Below are 21,683 nucleotides of genomic sequence, written 5' to 3' on the forward strand. Positions count from 1 at the left end.
CGGAAAGGTCTTTGGAGGAGGTTCTGAGAGACAGGAGCTATATGCATTTGGAAAGGCAAAGACTAATAATAGCATGGCTTTGTGCCTGGAATTTCATGTCTCACAAACTTGAGATCTTTTTGAAAAGGTAAGCAAGTGGTAGTGGTAGAGGCAGATATATTAATGGTATTTAAGAGGCCGTTAGATAGGCATGTGGATGAAAGAAAAATGGAGGGCTACTGTATGTGGGATGGAAGGGCTAAACTGAGCCTGGAGTAGGTTGATGGGTAGGAACAACATGGAAGGCCGAAGGGCCTGTTCTGTGTGGACCTGTTCTATGTTCAATATCCTTTGTTATTCGAGGAGTTAGGATTGATGGCAGGAGTACCTTGATCATCTCCCTCTGGAGAGTGAATGGATTGTACGACGTCTAAAACAAGTAATAGAGGACAGTAGTGGACCTTCAACCCACGATGTTGTGCCGACCTTTTAACCTACCCCACACATTCAGTCTAACCTGTCCCTCCTACATAGCCCCCAAACCCTCTATTTTTCCTCAGCTCACCTAAGAGTCTCTTAAATGTCCCGAATGAATCAGTCTCTACCACCTCCTCAGACAGTGCGTCCAGGCATCTCCCTGTGTAAGAAACCCACCTCTGACACCTGAACTGTACTTCCCTGCACACACCTTAAGAGGATGTCCTCTGGTGGGTCAGATGAGACAAATAGGCATTTGCTGTTTTTGCATTTCTTTTTCATGAATTGTCGGCATAATTTTCAGTTTAAGAGGAACCTGATCCAAAACTGGGGATTGTTCCTCGCTCTTATTCTTTTTATACTCTGCACTTCTTACTCAGACTTTCCAAATAACATAAATCATGTTGCACCTTCTGCAGAAGGTGACTACCAGCGCAATGTGGGCTGGAAACACAGTGCAATGTGTAACGTGGGCAGGAAGTTTAAAAAAAAACACTTTCACTTCATCTGAATTAACAGTCACAATTACTCAGTTAACAGGGGTGATTGCAGTGAGTGGGAAATGGGTTGGGATTTGCAGCCTCACTACGATGCATACACAAAAAGTATTTGGTTAAATTTAATTGCTGTAACAAATGTTTGCTCTGGTGTGCTTTGCATTGATACAATGGTTTTCACAACCTCTGGGCATTCCAAATTGGAATTGGAATTGGTTTATTATTGTCACACGTACCGAGGTACAGTGAAAAGCTTGTCTTGCATACTATTTATAAAGATCAAGTCATTACACAGTGTACTGAGGTAGAACAAGTTAAAACAATCACAATGCAGAATAAAGTGCAATGAGTAACATTTCAGCTCTATAAAACCCTGGTTTGTCTGGACTTGGATTATTGTGTTCGGTTCTGGCCACCTCAGGATGTAGAAGCTTTACAGAGGGTGCAGAGAAGATTTACCAGGAGGCTTGCTTGGTTGAGAGAGCATGTCCCATGAGGATAGGTTGAATGGACTTGGGCTTTTGTCTTTGGAGTGAGGGAGGATGATAGGTGGCAGATAGAGGTGTACAAGATGATGAGAGGCATAGATAGAGAGGACAGCCACAGACTTTTTCCCAGGATGGAAATCGTTAATACATGGGGGTATCATTTTAAGGTGATTGGAGAAAAGAAAAGGGGTGATGTCAGAGGTAAGTTCTTTGCACAGAAAATATTCAGCAATTAGCTTGCCAGGGGTGGTGATAGCGGCAGCTACACTATGGACACTTACTGAAGTTGGCAGCACGGTAGCGTAGTTGTTAGCACAACGCTTGACAGTACCAGTGACCCAGGTTCAGTTCCCACTGCTTATCTAGGGAGTTTGTACGATCACCCCAGAAAAATGTAGGGTTACGTAGGAGAGGAGACTAATGTATCATAAATTAAAAAGTTGGCACAACAATGTGGGCAGAAGGGCCTGTCCTGTGCTATAATGTGCTATGACCAATGCTCTAAAGTCTAACAGCTATAGAGAAAGTGAAGAGTAGATGACCAGCAAAGTACTCTTGAAGTATGAAATAAAGTGAGAAAGTGCAGGAAACACTCAGCATCTGTGGCGAGAGAAACAGTGAAGGGCCTCAGCCCAAAACCTTGGTTCTTTATTCTTCTTCATAGATGCTGCCGGACATGTTGAGTTTCAGTAGGTCAAGCACAATCTACTGAAGGGAGTGAACAGTCCAAATGAAGGAGTAGTGAATCTGTGGAATTCGTTGTCAAAGGCAGCGTGGAGGACAAGTCATTATGTATTTAAGGTGTAGATTGATAGATTCCTGATTAGTCAGGGCATGGAGAGATTAGGGATGAAGGCAGGAGACTGGGACTAAGGGGGAAAATGGATCAGCCATGATGAAATGGCAGAGCAGACGCGATGGGCCAAATGGACTAATTCTGCTCCAATATTTTATGATCTTATTGTCTTACAAAAGATCTGCAGATGCTAGAGATCATTAGTAATACACACAAAATGCTGCCCAGCCTGTTGAGTTCCTCCAGCATTTTGTGAGTGTTACTCAGAACAGGAAACATGCTAAATTATAGAAAGCGATTCAGCTAAAACTGTCCATAGACAGAAAAAGATGGATAATGGATCCTCCTGGTCAGAAAGATCTCATCTGTCATCTTTCCATATCTGCTTCTGATGTTTGGGGTTAAGGAGGTGAGTTATCTAAACTGGCTCTTTCTTCATTATTCTGTCAGGAGTTACTTTCACCTTCTTGATTATTACTGGTCTCCTTGTCTTTAATTTTCCTGGCTGATATATAGAAATACAGAACTGAGGCATGAAGAAGACAGTATTCTCAGATCAATACACACAAAACGTTGGAGAAACTCAGCAGGTCAGGCTGCACCTATGGATGGAAATGATAGTCCTGATGAAGTGTGTCAGTCTGAAAAGTCGATTGTTTATTCCCCTCCATTAATGCTGCTGGACCTGCTGATTTCCTCCAGCATTTTGCATGTGTTGATCCAGGCTTTCAGTTAATGGAGTCTCCTTTGTGTGTCTGGGCTGAGAGTTGACTGGGTATGTGGTATAACGTCATGGGATGGCATGGCGATACTGTGAGTAGAGCTGCCATCTCATGCCTCCAGTGACCTGGGTTTAGAACTTAAAACATGACCTCTCGCTCTAGTCTCACCCAATCTCAGTGAAAAAAGCCTGCTTGCATTTACCCTATTTATACCCTTCATAATTTTGAAATCTCCATTCTCCTCTTCTCCAGGGAATACAGTTCAGGCAGCATCCTGATAAATCTCCTCCGCAGCCTCCCTAAAGCTTCCACATCTTTTTTGAACAGAGATGATTTGAAATTTATTAAGCCAGAGTGTGACAAATCTGTGGAACTCGTTGCCACAGACAGCCATGGAGGCCTAGTCATTGGGTATATTTAAAGCAGAGGTTGATAGGTACTTAAATAGTAAGGGTGTGGCGACCCACTTTCTACACAAGCGAACCGGCTCACAAAATAGCCCGCGTGCAGGGAGAGACTTTTGTAATGCACCTCTGACCTCATTCCCGCCCGGAGAGGGCTGGAAGGGAACTGCTTAGAAGTCAGAGCCGCGAACTTTGAATAAACGAGTCTCGAGTGCGACTTACAGACTGCGTGTCGTTATTTCTAGCTCTGTGTGTAGCACATCGCTACAAAGGTGTCAAAGGTTACGGGGAGAAGGAAGGAGAACAGGTCGGGTAGGTATAATAAATCGGCCGTGATCAAATTGAGGAGCAGACTTGATGGGCCAGATGGACTAATTCTGCCCCGATGTCTTATAGTCCTCTTCTTCAGCCATTCCTCTGCATCAATGGAAGGCGGTTACGCTTACATTGCAAACAGACACTGCCTCTCTCAACAAATTGTTCCTCTGTCCACACCCCCACACATTACATCCAATCTCCTCCCAATCAGGAAAAGCTAGGGGTGCAGCAAATGCGAAATAAGAGTCACAGATGTTATTTGTGTCGAATTGACGAAAATCCTGTATTCTGGGCAAAAGTGAGGTAGCAATTTATATTACACTGTACAACTAAAACAAACCATCTTCCACTTGATTAATTCCTATTGCAGCCCTGGATCAGACTGTTTTCCAGCGGCACTGTGACACCCTGCCAGGGAAGTGTCATCCTCCCTTCGTCCGCCTCCAAGCTGGCACGGAGTAACTACTTAATCATTGCCAAAACAAAAAAACACTCTTCAGACAAACTTGACAGAAACCACCCTGAAAATGTTGATACTGGGTCTCTGCGGAGCCTTCGTGTATTGGAAAGTAAGGCAGAGATATCACACAAACACAGTTTATGGAGATGCACACACTTTGGCAGTTCTCGTTTGTTTCTGAGGCCGTGCATTGGGCTGGGGGGGTGGTGGGTGGGGGTTGCAGTTCCAGCATCCAGCCCTTCTGCCTATTGTTCCCTAAGGTAAGACGTGCAAAGTTTTTCATCACATTCCCGCAGGCAGGAAAAACCAATTCTCCCAGCAACATTGCCATTCCGTCATCAAATCACAAAGAAAAATCAAACCAAATTGTAAGTAATAAAAAATGATTATTTCGCGGGAGGACGTTTGACTCAATAGAAATGAAAAGCGGAGAAGGAATATTAAACTTGCAGAGAACCGTGACTGGATGATAAACTGCACTTTAAGTGACAAGAGTAGTTCGCTCTCCATGCTACCCAAAGGACGTCAAAGCACAGAAGGTGCAAAATTGAGAGATTATAACCTTTCGGATGCCTGGGCTTTGTAATATCTTGCACTGAAGGGAAGACTAATCTTGTCATCTCATACATATCTGTACCATTGTAAAAGGGTTTGATTGGATAGACTACAGGGACGGTGTTCCCACTTGTGAGAGAGAGGAGTATTTGGGGCCATAGACGTCAGATAGTTAGTTATCAATCCAAGAAGAAGCAAACTGCTGGAGCAACTCAGCAGGTCAGGAGCATCTATGGAGCAGACAGGACAGGCGGCGGTTCAGGAAAGAATAGAGGAGAGATGAAAATCAGTATTAAGTTTACTATCAATGACATATGTCATAAAATTTACTGTATTATGGTGGCAGTTCAGTGCAGGACATATAAATCACTATGTTAGAGTAAGTAAGTAAATAAACAAGCAAATAAATAAAGAGTAAGTAAATAGATAATTAGACAATTAGATTGGTAGCTAGAAAGGTAATTAGGTAGATAGATAGATAAATGAATGATGCAAAAGAGGAATGGTGAACTAGTGTTCATGGACCATTCAGAAATCTGATGGTGGAGGGGAAGAAGTTGTTCATAAAACACTGAATGTGGATCATCAGGCTCCTGTACCTCCAAACCAACGGTGGTAATGAGAAATGAGCATGTCATATTTGGTGAAGGTCCTGAGGGAGGGATGCTATCTTCTGGAGGCGCCACCTTTTAAACCATAGAAACCATAGAAACTACAGCACAGAAACAGGCCCTTTGGCCCTTCTTGGCTGTGCCCAACCATTTTCTGCCTAGTCCCACTGACCTGCACACGGACCATATCCCTCCATACACCTCCCATCCATGTATCTGTCCAATTTATTCTTAAATGTTACAAAAGAACCCGCACTTACCACCTCGTCTGGCAGTTCATTCCATACTCCCACCACTCTCTGTGTGAAGAAGCCCCCCCTAATGTTCCTTTTAAACTTTTCCCCCCTCACCCTTAACCCATGTCCTCTGGTTATTTTCTCCCCTTGCCTCAGTGGAAAAAGCCTGCTTGCATTCACTCTATCTATACCCATCATAATTTTATATACCTCTATCAAATCTCCCCTCATTCTTCTACGCTCCAGGGAATAAAGTCCTAACCTATTCAATCTTTCTCTGTAACTGAGTTTCTCAAGTCCCGGCAACATCCTTGTAAACCTTCTCTGCACTCTTTCAACCTTATTTATATCCTTCCTGTAATTTGGTGACCAAAACTGAACACAATACTCCAGATTCGGCCTCACCAATGCCTTATACAACCTCATCATAACATTCCAGCTCTTATACTCAATACTTCGATTAATAAAGGCCAATGTACCAAAAGCTCTCTTTACGACCCTATCTACCTGTGATGACACTTTTAGGGAATTTTGTATCTGTATTCCCAGATCCCTCTGTTCCACTGCACTCCTCAGTGCCTTACCATTAACCCTGTATGTTCTACGTTGGTTTGTCCTTCCAACATGCAATACCTCACACTTGTCAGTATTAAACTCCATCTGCCATTTTTCAGCCCATTTTTCCAGCTGGTCCAAGTCCCTTGGCAGGCTCTGAAAACCTTCCTCACTGTCTACTACCCCTCCAATCTTTGTATCATCAGCAAACTTGCTGATCCAATTTACCACATTATCATCCAGATCATTGATATAGATGACAAATTATAATTGACCCAGCGCTGATCCCTGTGGCACACCACTAGTCACAGGCCTCCACTCAGAGAAGCAATTCTCTACCACCACCCTCTGGCTTCTTCCATCGAGCCAATGTCTAATCCAATTTACCACCTCTCCATGTATACCTAGCGACTGAATTTTCCTAACTAACCTCCCATGCGGGACCTTGTCAAAGGCCTTACTGAAGTCCATGTAGACAATATCCACTGCCTTCCCTTCATCCACTTTCCTGGTAACCTCCTGAAAAACTCCAACAGATTGGTCAAACATGACCTACCACGCACAAAGCCATAAAGATATCCATGATGGTGGAGAAGATTGTGGCTGTGCCGGGGCTGGCTGCTCTTTGGATAGAGAGACAGCCATTCTCCTCCCTAATCTCCCTACCTGAGGCTATCTCCCTTCTACTCTTTCAGGGTGTCCAAAATACTGACTCTATTTTTCTCTTCAAGTGCTGCTTAACCCATTTAGTTAATTCAACAGTTTGCTTTTTGCTTTGCAGTTGCGGTCTCTTGTATCCACAATGATCCGGTTAACAAAATTCACTAGGGAATTCAGAAGCAACTTGTTTATCTGGACACTGATTTAGAATGTGCAGCACACTTGCAGAAGGTGTATTTAAAATGAATACCAATAAAGCATTTAAAGAGATGCTGGATAAACACACCAGACCAGAAGACCATAAGACATAGGAGCAGAATTAGGCCATTTAGCCCATTGAGTCCACTCCGCCATTTCATCATGGCTGATTCCAGATCCTATTCAACCCCATACACCTGCCCTCTCACCATACTCTTGATTGCCTGACCAATCAGGAATCTGTCAACTTCCACTTTAAATATACCCATGTACTTGGCCTCCACCACAGTCTGTGGCAGAGCATTCCACAGATTCACCACTCTTTGGCTAAAAAAAATTGCTCCTTACTTCTGTTCTAAAAGGTTGCTCTTCAATTTTGAGGCTGTGCCCTGTAGTTCTGGATACCCCCACCAGAGGAAATATCCTCTCCACGTTCACCTTATCTAGTCCTTTCAACATTTGGTAGGTTTCAATAGGAGCCCCACACGTTCTTCTAAATTCCAGTGAGTACAGGCCCAAAGCTGCCAGGCACCTCTCATATGTTCACCCCTCTGGACTCTGTCCAATGTCAATACATCCTTTCTGAGATAAGGGGCCCAACTTCATTGACAATACTAGAAGTGCAGCATGACTAATGACTTATAAAGCTTCAACATTATCTCCTTGTTTTTATATTCTATTCTCCTTGAAATAAATACCAACATTGCCTTTGCTTTCTTCACCACAGACTCAACCTGTGAATTAACCTTCTGGGAGTCTTGGACGAGGACTCCTAAGTCCCTTTGCACCTCTGATGGTTAAATTTTCTTCCCATTTAGATAATAGTCTCCACTATTGTTTCTTTTACTGAAGTTCTATTTTAACTACATCAGTCCACAGGACTTGTTTCCAAAATGCATCAGGCTTGTTTAGATGTTCCTTTGAAACTTTTGAATAGAACTTTTTGACTGCAATTAGCAAAGGTATGTTTGGAGAAAAAAAGGTGCAGAATTTCATGAAAAGAACCCCTCTCCAACTGTTAAGCACGGGGGTGGATCAATCGTTCTTTGGGCTTGTGTTGCAGCCAGTGGCACAGGGAACATTTACTGGTAGAGGGAAGAATGAATTCAATTAAATACCAGCAAATTCTGGAAGCAAACATCACACCATCTGTAAAAAAGCCGAAGGTGAAAGGAGGATGGCTTCTACAACAGGATAATGATCCTAAAGACACCTCAAAATCCACAATGGACTACCTCAAGAGGCACAAGCTGAAGGTTTTGCCATGGCCCTCACAGTCCCCCGACCTAAATATCATCAAAAATCTGTGGATAGACCTCAAAAGAGCAGTGCATGCAAGACGGCCCAAAAATCTCACAGAACTAGAAGCCTTTTGCAAGGAAGAATGGGTGAAAATCCCCCAAAGAAGAATTGAAAGACTCTTAGCTGGCTACAAAAAGCCTTTACAAGCTGAGATACTTGCCAAAGGGGGTGTTACTAAGTACTGCCATGCAGGGTGCCCAAACTTTTGCATATCACTGTATATGATTCCCATAATTTTTTTTAACCCTTGCGTTTTCTTTCCACCCACAAAAATTTGACATTCCTCAACCCTGTGTCATCTCTTTCTGAAGACGTAATTCCACCTTTTACCATAGATCCACACCACCCCCTATGCCTTCTTGCCTGTCTTTTCATACAAAGTATACTTGATGTTAAACTCCCGACTATGGCCTTCTTTCAGCCACGACTCAGTGATGCCCACAATGTCACACTGACCAATCTCCAATTGTGCCATGAGTTCATTCACCTTATTCCAAATACTACATGCATTTAAATACAGGATCTTGTGTTCTGCATTCTCCACCCTTATGAATTTTGCCTCTGTGGTACAACTTAACTCTTTGCTCTATCTGTACCTGTAACAAATCATTGGCTTGTTCTTCCGTACATTCATATTACATATTACATCATCTACTTGTAAACCTGCTGGTTCATCCTCAGCTCTGTCATACTGGTTCCCATCCTGGTGCCACAAGTTGTTGGGGGGGTGGGTGAGGTGGTGAGAAAGAACACATATAAGGATAGTCCAAAAATGGGAGGAGAAGTGGGGCAAAGAGCATTGTTTAGAGTGCAAATCCTCCTAGAACTAATCAATAAGCTTGTAGACTGGAGCCTCAATACCTCCTTGTGTAACTGGACCCTCAATTTCTTCAATTTCTTCACCTGCAGACCCCAATCCATTCAGGTTAGCAACAACATCTCTTCCGTAACCTCCATCAGCAAAGACACACCCCAAGCCCCATGCTCTACTTACTTTACGCTTATGACTGTGTGGCTAAGCACAGCTCCCATGCAAAATTTAAGTTTGCTGATGACGCCGCCATCATAGGCCAAACCAAAGGTGTTGATGAATCAGCATATAGGAGGGATCTGGTAGAGAGATGCCACAACAACAACCTCACACTCAATGTCAGCAAGACCAAGGAGCTGACAATTGACCTCAGGAGGAGGAAACTGGATGTCCCTGAGCTAATCCTCATCAGGGAATCTGAGGTGCAGAGAGTCAGCAACTTAAAATTCCTTGGTGTTATTATTTCAGAGGACCTGTCCCGAGTCCAGCATACAAATGTCATTACAAAGAAAGCACTTCAGTGAGAAGTTCGTGAAGATTTGGCATGTCACCTAAAACCGTGACAAACATCTGTAGGTGTGTGATGGAAAGTACTGTATATTGACTGGTTGCATCATGGCCTGGTCTGGAACCATCAATTCCCTTGAATGGAGAATCCTACAAAAAAGTAGGGGATACCACCTGCTCATGAGGGGTAAAGCCCCCCTCAGTAATGAGCACATCTACATGGAACGTTGCTGCAGGAAAGCAGCATCCATCATCAGGGACCCCTTGCTATCCAGGCCATGCTCTCTTCTCACTGCTGCCATCAGGTAAAAGGGACTGGAGCCTTAAGTCCCACACTGCTAGGTGCAGGACCAGTTATTACCCCTCAAGCATCAGGTTCTTGAACCAGAAAGGATAACTTCACTTAACTTCACTTCTCCCATCACTGAACTGTTCCTACAGCCTATGGATTCACTTTCAAGGACTCTTCATCTCATGTGCTTGATATATATTGCTTATTTAATTATTATTATTATTTCTTTCCCTTTGTATTTGCACAGTTTTTTGTCTTTTGCACATTGGTTGAATTCCCAAGTTGGTATGGTCCTTCATTGATTTTATTATGGATATTATTCTGTCATGGATTTATTGAGTATGCCCACAAGAAAATGAATGTCAGGATTGCATATGGTGACATATACGTAGCTCGATAATAAATTTACTTTGAACTGTGGATTAATACTGGCTAGGAGGCCTCCACTGCTCTGTTGGCAATTATATTTATTGGATTAGTAACCCAGAGGTTTGGAGTGCTGATGAGATAATGATGGATCCCAAAGCCGATGTATTGCACCAACACCTTTAAGGTTTCCAGACATGTATAGGAAATTTAGTGACAGTCAAATGTTTGCTAACTCTGGACCCATGAAGACGGTCAATGTGGGAGCCAGAATTTGAGCAGATTCCGTAGAAAAGCGGGAATCTGCACTAGCATTGTGCATGTCTCCTTTCAACTTTCATCTCAAAGGAGGAGATATGCTACAACACTCAGGGGAGAGTTTTGAAACTGTTTGAAAATCTGTAATTTTTTTACTGGTTTGAATTCACATTCACTTTTAATAGTTTGAAAACTATTAGATTTACAAGTTTTTAATATGGTATGATTAAGTGTATAGCTTTGTGAGTTTCAATTATGTTTTTGGATCTGAATAGATAATTATGATATTTGTTAGTGGATGGAGCCTGTTCTGACACATTTTGAAAGGAAGTGACTTGCTGTTCTTTCCCTTACAACTCCAGAATCCCTGAAGTGGTCCTGTTTGCCGCAAATTACGAGGACAGTAAATGCCTTTTGACAGCAATACTCACATCATGGAAACAGGAACTTTGGCACACGTTGATCACGCTGACCAAGGATACATAACAGCTTGGTATGGCAACTCCTCTACATGTGACCGCAAGAAACTGCAGAGAGTTGTGGACACAACTCAGCACATCACAGGAATTTCCCTCTTCTCTGTAGACTCTGTCTAATATTTCTCGTTGTCTCAGTAAAGCAGACAACATAATCAAAGACTCCACCCATCCTGGAAATTTTCTCTACTTCCCCCTCCTATCGGGCAGAAGATACAAAAGTCTGAAAACACTTAACAATGGGCTCAAGGACAGCTTTTATCCAGCTGTTATAAAACTATTAAATGGCTCTCTGGTATGATCACAGTCTATTCCATTATGATCTTAGACAATAAGATATAAGAGCAGAATTAGGCCATTTGGTCCATTGAGTCTGCCCTGCCATTCAATCACGGCTGATCCTTTTTTTCCCTCTCCTCAGCCCCAGTCCCTGGCCTTCTCCCTGTAACCTTTGATGCCATGTCCAATCAAGAACCTATCAAGCTCCGCCTTAAAAACACCCAACACAGCTGCCTGTAGTTACAAATTCCACCCTCCGACTAAAGAAATTTCTCCGCATCTCTGTTTTAAATGGACGCCCTTCTATCCTTAGGCTGTGTCCTCTTGTCCTAGACTCCCCCACCATGGGAAACATCCTTTCCACATCTACCATGTCTTGGCCTTTCAACATTCGGAAGGTTTCAATGACAGCCCCGCTCATCCTTCTAAATTCCAGTGAGTACAGGCCCAGAGCCATCAAACATTCCTCATATGATAACCCCTTCATTCCTGAAATCATGCTTGCGATCTTCCTCTGAATCCTCTCGAAGGTCCTGCATCTTATTGTTTACCTGTGCTGCATTTTGTAGCTTTTACACTTTATTTTGCATTGTTATTGTTTTACCTTGTTCCCCCTCAATAATGATTTGATCTGTGAACAGTATACAAGACAAGCTTTTCACTGTATCTTGGTACCTGTGACAATAATAAACCAACACAAATACCAATGTCCATCCAAGCTAATCCTATGTGCCCACATTTGGCCCATATTCCTGAAAACCAGTCCTATTTATACACCCACCCAAATGTCTTTTAAATGTCATTATTCTACCTCTTTGTACTCTTCGCACTGGAACCTCATTCTGTACATGGACTAACCTCTGCTTGGAGAAGCTTTGCCCTTCTGGTCCCTGTTAACTCTTTTCCCTGTAACTTTAAACCTATTTGTCTAGGTTTTGATTCCAATCCTTGGGAAAAAGACTGTGTGTATTCTCCCTACCTATGCCCTTCATGAATTGACACATCTATATAAGATGACCCCACTGTATCCTACCCTCCAGTGAATAAAGTCTTGATACTATAGGCTCTCCAGTTCCCAAATAAATTAAAATGATTACTTCCACAATGCAGAAGGGGTTCTGCAGATGCTGGAAATCCAGAGGAATACACACATATTGCTGTAAGATCTCAGCAGGTCAGGCAGCATCGACGGAAAGGAGTAAACTTGTTGAGGTTTTGAGAGAAGAAACTTCATCAGGACTGGAAATAAGCAGGAGAGAAGCCAGAACATGAAGATGGGGGTAGGGTAGGTGATAGGCAGAAAAGGTAAAGGGTTGAAGAGGAAATAATCTGATAGGAGAGGAGAGTGGACCATGAGAGAAAGGGATTGAGGCAGGCCACCAGGGGCAGGTCTCTCAATTGGCATTGAAATCTGAATTGCAGTTTAGTCCCCTGCTCATTTTCTCTCCAGAATTCAATTACCATGTTTCTCTTGCACCACCTATGAGGTACTTTTTCTAAGGAAAATTAAATGCGGGCTTCTTTGGATAACAACAAGATACATAACTGTAATACTGGCTCACTGTCAATAGTCCTGCAAAAACAAACACTTCTGCCCGTTATTCAGAAATCAAATTCAATCTGTAAGTATTAATTAGTATCTGAAAGGAGTTCCCAAACATTTACCATTCACAAGGTATTTGTAGCGTTTAACTTAAATTAGTCTGACACACCATCTATTTCTGCCAACCTGTAGGCAATGAGTGAAAAAATAAAATCACAACTTTTAAGAAGTTCTCGAAAAGCAAAAAGAAAATAAATGGTAAATCTGAAATAAACATAAAGAGAATGCTGGGTTACCCAGCAGGTCATTCAGCATCTGTGGAGGGAGAGATAGAGTGAACATTCTAAGTTACTGACCCATAGTAGCTCACCAACCTCAAGCATTAAGTTCTTTTAACTTCACAGACACTGTCAGAGTACATGCCTACAAATTACTAATCCTAACCATATAGTACATAAGACTAAAGATATAGGAGCAGAAGTAGGCCATTTGGCCTATCAAGTCTCCTCCACCAATCAAGGGCTGATCCAGTTCTTCCAGTCATCCCCACTCCCCTGCCTTCTCCCCATGTCCTTCGATGCCCTGGCTAATCAAGAACCTATCTATCTCTGCCTTAAATACACCCGATGTCTTGGCCTCCACAGCCTCTCGTGGCAACATCTTTGGAATGTTGGAAGAAACCAGATCACCTCGAGGAAACCTATGCAGTCACGTGGAGAACATACAAACTCTTTACAGAGTGGCTGGAATTGTACCCCCATTGAAGATCACTAGCACTGTAAAAGCATTACACTAACCACTATGCTACTATGCCACCACTGTAGTGTGGGACTATCATGCAACCTGTTTAACCCTTGAAATCCCAGGACGTTTTTCATGGACAGAAGATTTTCTTCCCAGTTTCTGTTAGATTTGTAATCCCTGTCAGAAATTTTCCCTGCAATGCCAAGCCATGAATGAAAGAGAAAGTTGCCCAGTGAGATCTATTGCCTCCCAGAAGATAATATCAAATAGAGAGAAATACTCTGAGTTTTGCTCACAAGTACAAGTGGAACATTTTACCACAGATCATACCAACAGCTCAGGCTCAGTAGGGGTTATTAGAAAGGGGCATCATGGGAGTTCTCCACAAGCTCATCTCTAAGTATAACGGGGTTCCTGCTGTCTTTTGGATAAGTCAGCTTTTCTTATTCATCGCAGCAAACATCCTTGATATAAAATTTTTAAACCTCTCTCAATAGACTTTTGTGCAAAGGCAGTGTATGGCTGAAATGAAGCTCCATTGTGAGCAGATTCTTGATGAGGTTTTATGAATCGGGAAGCTTTCCTTCAGACCTTTAATTTGAAGTGGCTGGCCATGCAGAATCGGCCACACCACTACCACGTCTTAACACCAGTGCACACGTTTCTGAAGGCCCAGTCTGATTTAACAGCAACTATTCACGTGTTCTGTTTTAATCATGCTTTTGTTTAAAAAAAAGAAGTCTTCAAGTTTATGGAATAATTTGATTGGTAGAGATAACAGAATGCTGTTTCGCGAAGGGATTTAAAGGTCAGGGTGGAGATGTTTCCATTGGGGCAGAGTCTAGGACCAGAGGGCATAGCCTCAGAATACAAGGATGCCCCCTTTCAGAGCAAAGGTGAGGAAGAGGTTCTTTAGCCAGAAGGTGGTGAGTCTGTGGAATTCATTGCTGTAGGCAGCTATGGAGGCCAAGTCATTGGGTATATTTAAAGCAGAGGTTGACAGGCACTTAATTGGTAAAGGTGTCAATGGTTATGGAGAGATGGCAGAAGAATGGGACTAAGGGGAAAATAAATCATCCATAATTTACTAATTGTGGAGCAGATTTGATGGGCCCAACGGCCTAATTCTACGGTTACATTTCTGGTTGTGTGGCCTTGCGTACAGGTTGTATGCACAAACAAAAGTTTGGGAGACTAATTGGATGGATTTGCTGGCTGCTGTGACAAGTATTCTTCCAACCACCACCCTTTGCCTCGTATCCTCGAGCTGATTTTGGATTAAGATAATTAGCTCACCTTGAATTCAATGCCTCCCCATGTTTTGAAGAATTATAACCATGGAGATAGTTTCAGAATAGGCGGATACCCATGAAAGGTGATGAACAATTTCTCTCATAAGGTCATGACTTTTTGGAATTCCTTACCCCAACACAGCTGTGAAGCCGAACTGGGGCTCAGGTAGATTTGTTTTGGTAATGGGATATCAGTACTTATGAAGCTTCGAAAGCAAAGCCAAGGTCAGAATAACCAAGATATTATCTGATAACAGAATGGGCTGAAAGTTTATAGAGTCATGAAGTCATAGAGAACCACAGCACAGAAACAGGTCCTTTGGCCCATCTAGTCCATGCTAAACTGTTATTCTGTCAATCGTGCCTGGACCATGGCCCTCCGTACACCTCCCATCCATGCACTGACACTGCAAAGTCAAAGTAAATTTATTATCAAAGTACATATAAAGCATAAACATAAAGCTCCTGACAAAGGTGGCTGAGTTTGTCAACAAAACATTGGTTAAAATCGATACCTGCACCCAGCTGGAAGTTCAAGAAAACTTTTTATGTCATATATGCTGGGAAAGCACTAGATCCTTTTTCAAAGTACGTATATGTCACCATAAAATATGCTGAGATTCATTTATTTGCAGGCATTTACTGGTAATTAAAGAAATAAAACAGCATTTATAAAAAAAAGCAAAATATAAGCAAAGACTGACGAACAGCCAATGTGACATGAAGACAAATTGTAGAAAGTAAGCAAATAGATAGATAGATTATGAGAAGATGAGTTGTAGAACTCTTGAATGTGAATCTGTACGTTGTGGAATAAGTTCACAGTTCAGGTGAGTGAAGTAATATGCACTCTTTTAGGAGCCTGATGGTTGAAGTGTAGTAACTGTTCCCGAATCTGGTGGTGTGTAATTTTTCCCAAACTTCTCTCAAATGTTGCAATTGAACCTATGCTCACCATATTCGCTAACAGCTCATTCCACACTTATAGCACCCCTGAATGGTTAAGTTTCCTCTCAGGTTTCCATTAAATATTTCACCTTTCACCCTTAACCTATGACCTCATACTATTTCTTATGTTCTAATGTTAGACTGAGAGGTATTGATTGCTCATGCTGGATAGACCTCAAGGGCAAGGCAAACCATCATTAATCTTTACCCAGAGAAAAGTGAGAATGCAAAGTTTGTCGGTGCAGAGAGTAATTTATCAAACGAGCGGTTAGCACAATGTTATTCAGCGCTGTCTGTAAGATCAGGGTTCCATTCTTACTGCTGTCTGTAAGGAGTTGGTTTGTTCCCTCCATGACCACACTGGCTTCCTCTGGGTGCTCTGGTTTCCTCCCACATTCCAAAGGCATTCATTTGGGTTAGTGAGTCGTGGGCACGCTATGTTGGCGCCGGAAGTGCGGCGACATTTGTGGGCTGACCCGAGGACAATCCTTGCTGATGTGATTCGATGCTTGTGACACATTTCACTGTACATTTTGTTGTGCAGTACATGTGGCAAATAAAGGTAATCTTTATCTTTAAAGTCAGCTTAGTACACGAAGAAGAAAGGAAAGTAAAAATATGCCAGGCTTTTTGAAGCGAGGTGGGAAGAGGTTTCTGTGGAGTGCGAACACTGGCATGAATCGGTAAGGTTGACTCGTGTACTTCTTTGTTCTGCTTGTCTCCAGTGTCTATCTAAGACTTCATGACTCATTTAAAGCTTTTCACTTCTCTGCAACGCATTTATATATGTAAAATCATAATGGAAAATTGTGTCCTCTTTGAGGTATCAAACAGTAATGCTCTTTGTGCTGGTTAGAAGGCTGTGGTTTATTCCCAAACATAAAATTTTGATGGGCATGGCTACTGCTATATTTCGTTGAGTGATTGAGGAAATTTGGCCACTGAAGGTGTTAGCAATGTTTGTGAGGTATATCTTGGGAGAGCATTCTGATGGGTTGTGTCACCATCTACAATGGGGCGCCAGAGGTTACCCATTCCAAAAATGAAAAATGGCAGCTCATGGTGGAGTGATTTAGTTCAGGGAATCCACAAAAATTTAAGCCAGGACACACGAGGGGCTCAGATCTCAGATGGATAAAACTCTGTCCGATGTGTAGGGAAGCGAAGATCCTGCAACGATTGGCAAGCAGAGTGACCCTTCCTAAATCTGAGGTGCTACCAGAGGGGTGTTGGTCGGTAGCAGCAATGGGTGGATGAGCTTTCACATGAGTGGGATATGGGCAATGAAAGCTGACAGAGGGTGCAATTGGTGCATCCAGATTAGAACATAGAACAGAGCAGCACAGAAGCAGGCCATTTGGCCCACAGTGTCTGTGCCGACAACAATGCCAAATTAAACTAATTCTCTTCTGCCTGTACAAGGTCCATATACCACCATTCTGCATGTTCGTATGTCTATCGAACATCCTCTTAAACAACACTATAGTATCTGCTTTCTCCCTCCCCCTGGGCTGCCTGCTCCAGGCACCCCCACTCTGCGTAAAAATCTTGCCGTGCCTGTCTCCTTTAACTCCTCTCACCTGAAGTACATGCTCTCTAGTATCAGACATTGCAATTGTGGGAGATATATACTGGCTGCCTACACTATCCAAGCCTCTTATAATCTTTGGAATGTCTTCCGCATCTCCACTCAGCCTCCAAAGTTCCAGACAAAACAATTTAAATTTGTTCAACCTCGTATCCTCTAATCCATGCAACAATCTGGTGAACCTCCTCTGCCCCTTCTCGAAAGGCTCCACCTCAATCCTGGTCAGACCGTACTTGAAGTATTGTAAGCAGTTTCTAAGGAAGGGTGTGCTGGTGTTGGAGAAGAGGTTTGCAAGAATGATATTGGGAATGAAAGGGTTAACATCTGAGGAGCTTTTTATGATTCTGACCCTGGACCTACTGGAGTTTAGAAGAATGAGGGGAGATCTCATTGAAACATACCAAATATTGAAAGGCCTAAGTAGAGAGGAAATGGAGAGGATGTTTCCAATATTGGGATAGTCTAAGACCAGAGGACACAGCCTCAGAATAGAAGGACATTCCTTCAGAGCAGTGAGGAGGGATTTCTTCAGCCTGAGGGTAGTGAATCTGTGGAATTCATTACCACAGATGGCTGTGGAGCCCAAGTCAGTGGGCATATTTAAAGTGGAGATTGATGGGCTCTTGTAATAGGAAGAAGACAAGAGTATGGAGTTGAGAGAGAAAATAAATCAGCCATCATGGAGCGGTGGAGCATACTCAATGGGTCAAATGGGCTAATTCTGCTCCTATGCTTATGGTCTTATGACCTATGTTACAATGGGGCAACCAGAATTGTCCACAATACTCCAAGTGCAACCTCACCAAAGTTTAATACAGTTGCAAAAGGAAAATTGTTGACTTTGCTTTACAAAGTTTTATCTCACACCCTCTTTGGAAACATGCACATTATTAAAAAGAAACACAATACAAAGAAGCAAACGGAACGGCTGGTGATTTTGCAAGTGATGTTTTTGCAAAGCTGTCTGTTCCAGTGAGCGAAAGGATGAGCAGACTCACTTCATAGCAAACAGTTATTCTGCCACGTCACCAACACAGCAAATCGCACTTTGTGTCTGTCTAATTACAGCTTGTGCTCAAACAAGATGTTTTCATCAAAAGCATTAAATTCCCTCTGCCTAAGCTAATCAATTACTTGGGATCTAATTGAGAAACTGCCTCTACGCGTGGATCCGGTGTCAGTAAATGGATTATACTGGTGCCAAATAAAGAACACCATTTAGTTATTCCTGCCATTAGTCTGTCATTTGTTTTCCATCTTCTTTTCTTCTCTGTCTATTTTTTCCTTCATTTATTGTCTTCCCAATTACCAGTGCCCTTCCTTCAAACCAATATAGGTCTGTAACCAAACCGAGACAGCTGGTGTTTAGGAGCAGCTTCCTTCCCTCTGCCATCAGATTTCTGAGTGGACAATGATCCAGTCTATGAACTGTTCCTCACACTTTTGGCTCGCTTCTTGCATTACTCAGTTAATTTAATTTTATATATATTTGTTACTGTAATTTATAGTACGTTTTTAATGTACTACCGCAAAACAATAAATGTGATTGCATACTGCATGTCAGCGATAATAAACTTGATTTAGATTCTGATTCTGATTCAATCATTAACTAAGAATTATAGAAAACCTAGTGACAGAGAAGGAGGCCATTCAGCCCATCATGTTCAGGCCAGGTATAAAAAGGGGTAGTCAGCTTCATTGCATCATCCAGCATTCAATTAGTAGTTTTTCAAGTACTGTTCAAATGTGATGAGTGCTCTTGTCTCCAATATCCTTCAGTGATTTCCATATCCCTACTGTCTTCTGTGTGAAAAAAACTCCTTCATAAAACATATAAGATGGAACAGTTCAGTATAGGACTTTCTTCCCAGAACATTGTGCTGAATCTTTAACCTACTCCAAAGTCAGTCTAACCCTTCCCTCCTGCATAGTCCTTCATTTTTCTTTCATTCATGAGCATATCTAAGCATCTTTTATATGTCGCTAATGTATCTGCCTCTATCACCATTCCTGGCAGTGCCATCTTAATCCTTTAGAAGAAACATAGAAACATAGAAAACCTACAGCACAATATAGGCCCTTCGGCCCACAAAGCTGTGCTGAACATGTCTTTACCTGAGAAATTAACTGGGGTTACCCATAGCCCTCTATTTTCCTGAGCTCCATATACCTGTCTAGGAGTCTCTTAAAAGACCCTATTGTATCTGCTCCACTACCATCACCAGCAGCCCATTCCACACACTGTCCATTCTCTGTGTAAAAATCTCCTCTATACCTTTTGCTCTAATTGCTTTACATCCATCCCACTGTTTGTTGACCATCTGTTAAGGAAAATGGGTCCTTCCAACTCTATATAGGACTACAATAAATATATGAGGAGCGTTTGATGGTTCTGGGTCTGGAATTCAAAGAATGAGGGGAGAATCATTGGAAGTATTGAATATTGAAAGATCTTGATAGAGTGCACATGGAGAGAATGCTTTTTTACAGTGGGGTAGTCTTGGACCAGAAGGCACAGCTTCAGAATAGAAGGACATCCCTTTAGAACAGAGGTGAGGAGGAATTTCTTTATTCTAAGGGTGGTGAATCTGTAGAATTCATTGCTACAGATGGCTGTTGGGACCAAGTCATTAGGTATATTTAAGTCTGAGGTTGATAGGTTCTTGATTAGTGAGGGAGAAGGTAGGAGAATGGGATTGAGAGGGATTATAAATCAGGCAGGATGGATTTGCACAGTAAACTTAATTGGTCAAATGGCCTAATTCTGTTCCTCTGTCTTATGGTCTTATATCTTATATACACACCCCTCAGCCTTCTCCATTCCAGAGAAAACTACCTTAGTTTATCCTCTCTTTCTTCAAAGCTACACATTTCCAGTTCTGGTAATGTCCACAAACAGCTTTTCCAGTACAATTACATCTTCCTGTCATGAGGTGACCAGACTGGATGCTGTATTCAAACCGTGACTTAGCTAGTGTGGTACAGAGTGACAGCATAATCTTCCAACTCCTACATTCTGTGTAGACCCGAGACTGCAGATGCTGGGATCTGGAGCAATAAATGACCTGCTGGAGGAACTCAGTGGGTCGGAGGAATTGTCATTGTTTCTGGTGTAGGGTTTCGACCGAAAACATCAACAATTCTTTTCCTCCCACAGATGGTGCTCGACCGGTTGAGTTCCTCCAGCAAATTGGCTGCAGTTCCTGGTATTTGGTGCTTTAGCCAATAAAGGAGAGTAGTCCATTTATCTTTGAGGCCACCATTTATTCTTTGCTGCTGCCTACTTGTGGACAAATAGAACACAGGAAATAGAACAGTACAGCAGGCCCTTTGGTCCACAATGTTGTGCTGATCCTTTAGCCTACACTAAGGTCAACCTAACCCTGGTGGTTGGCATCTGTCTGTCTCTGAGGACAATTACAAACCCAAATAAAAAACCAATGAAACCACATTTCCCTCGGGATTAATAAAGTATATTTATCTATCTATCTATCAATCAATGCGTGATGATGGTGATCATCATCACAAGCACGGGTGGAAGGTATGGAGATCTGAGATGCCCAGTTGTTAGGATCACCCTCTTGGCCACAGCTGTGTAGTCCAAATGAAAGCCTACGAAGCAATAGGCTTGGCACCAGCTTGGCTGCAGGAGCTGTCAGAAGGATATTCAATGATATCCAGTCGCCTTGGGAGGCTCCAACTCTATCTTCAAAAATAGCTTTCTATTTTCCTTTTATCCATATGCCTAACTAAGAGTCTCTTAAACATCCCCTGGGAAAAAGTCTCTGGTTGTCCACTCGACCTGTGCCTCTTATCATCTATCAAGTCACCTCTCATCCTCCTTCACTCCAAATAGAAGAGCTGTAGCCCATTCAACCTATCCTCATGAAAGATGCTCTCTAATCTAGTCAGCATCCTGGCAAATCTCTTTGCACCCTCTCTAAAGCATTCACATCCTTCCTATGATGGGGGGACCAGAACTGCAATGTTTCAAGTGTGGCTTGATCAGAGTTTTATAGAGTTGCAACATTACCTGATGGTTCTTGAACTCAATCCCCCAACTAATGAAGGCCAACTTTCTTAACTACCCTATCAATCACCTTGTGCAGCAACTTTGAGGGATTTATGGATGTGAACCCCGGCATCCTTCCGCATTTCATTCAATACAACATTCAATATCTTGTTCATTGGCATTCAATCCACTGCAGCTTCAACCTGATTATATTCTGACTTATATTATTGCTGCCACCAAGCAAAACATTTCACAACATGTCAAGTGATAATAAAGCTGATTCTGATTCTGATATTTTACTCTCTTATT

The 21,683-nt window shown here is 42.4% G+C and overlaps 1 protein-coding gene across 6 annotated transcripts in view; it reads right to left on the minus strand.

Annotated features, from left to right (window-relative positions):
* The window catches only part of nrxn3a (neurexin 3a), a 2,269,325-nt gene that overhangs the window by 733,115 nt on the left and 1,514,527 nt on the right, over positions 1-21,683 (minus strand). The gene's annotated exons all lie outside the window — the stretch shown is intronic.

The sequence above is a fragment of the Mobula birostris genome, chromosome 1 (genome assembly GCF_030028105.1).
Source record: "Mobula birostris isolate sMobBir1 chromosome 1, sMobBir1.hap1, whole genome shotgun sequence".
Lineage (NCBI taxonomy): Eukaryota > Metazoa > Chordata > Chondrichthyes > Myliobatiformes > Myliobatidae > Mobula > Mobula birostris.